Source organism: Octodon degus, unplaced genomic scaffold (assembly GCF_000260255.1).
Source record: "Octodon degus isolate 3935 unplaced genomic scaffold, OctDeg1.0 scaffold00151, whole genome shotgun sequence".
Classification (NCBI taxonomy): domain Eukaryota; kingdom Metazoa; phylum Chordata; class Mammalia; order Rodentia; family Octodontidae; genus Octodon; species Octodon degus.
In genome coordinates this window covers 1,872,560-1,873,829 of record NW_004524727.1, presented here as the reverse complement: position 1 = coordinate 1,873,829, position 1,270 = coordinate 1,872,560, and the positions used below count along the sequence as shown (strand labels likewise).

The following is a 1,270-nucleotide window of genomic DNA, read 5'->3' as shown; positions in this document are numbered from 1 at the left end:
GAAAAACCTAAGACTGGGGCCAGGGAGATAGCTCAGTAGAATAAATGCTTCCCTGGCAAGCACAAGGACCTGAGTTCTAGCCCCTGTTCCACCAAAAAAAGAAAGAAAGACTGACTCAAGATGAACCAAGCAATTGGTTTAAGAGAAACTTAACTGGGTCTGGATTTCAATAAATCAGCTGTTGAAAGAAAGAGAAGAAAAAGAATTTGAACACCAGGTCTTTGAGCACGTTAAGAACGCTGTGGAAGGGCAGGAGACTGCCAACAAAGAGCCCTTGTCTTTTACAGAAAGACGCACACTGGATATTTACACATGAGATGACACAATGTCTGGAATTTGCTTTTAAAAACCCTCAAGGGGGAGAAGAGGAAGTGGCGAATCAGACAGGCTGGGGCTCTGCTGGGACAGCCCAGGAACAAGAGTCCAGTCTGCTGTTCCCCGCTCCCCTGCGGCAGTTGGAATGCAGCTGCTGGCTGCTGGGCGGGGACACACCCGCAGCCCGACTTGGTTTCAGGCTGCCACCTCCAGCAGAGTTCTGGCCATGATGAGCCCCAGCATCTCCCCAGCGTTTCTGTCCCCGGTCCCCATAGCCGGCGATGCCCTGTACCCCCTGGAATGTGAGCACCAGCACCCGACTGTCGGTTCCAGCTCAGCCCCACAGCTGCCTCCCAGGTGACCTCAGAGATCAGGTCCCCTCTCTGCGCCTGCCTTCCCCACGTCCTAGACTGAAATGTCCGCACCTCCCTGCTGCTTTAATTTAGTGCTTCCTCCTCCTTCCCAGGGTGGCCTCTGATCCCTCTGCTCTTTAAGGGGTGCCTCCCAGGTGAGCCAAGTGAACTCCACCAGCCCCTTCCTAGCATTTATTTTGAGACAGGGTCTCACTAAGTTGCCTAGGTACCTCCCACTCATAACCTTCCTGCCTCAGCCTTTCTGAATGCCGGGATCTCAGGCAGGCCTGGGTGGGAACGAGCATATGTTGGAAGATTTTTTTTTTTTTTTTCAGAACCGGGGATTGAACTCAGGTCCTTGTGCTTGCCAGGGAAGCGCTTATTCCACTGAGCCATCTCCCCGGCCCCTGGAAGATTTATTGACAGGGACTTTTGCAGATTGTATTTGGCTGTATCTCCCACCACTTAGGTAACCCCAAGGTAGAGCTGGGACAGAACTGAACAACTAGCCTTTGAGCTAGACAGTCCATGAATGCAGGCTTAGCTGGGGATATAGCTCAGCGGTACAGTGCTTGCCTAGCAAGTGCAAACTCCTGAGTTTG

General features: G+C 52.4%; 1 protein-coding gene across 1 annotated transcript in view; it reads right to left on the bottom strand.

Annotated features, from left to right (window-relative positions):
- The window catches only part of Greb1 (growth regulation by estrogen in breast cancer 1), a 62,036-nt gene that overhangs the window by 38,087 nt on the left and 22,679 nt on the right, over window positions 1–1,270 (bottom strand). The gene's annotated exons all lie outside the window — the stretch shown is intronic.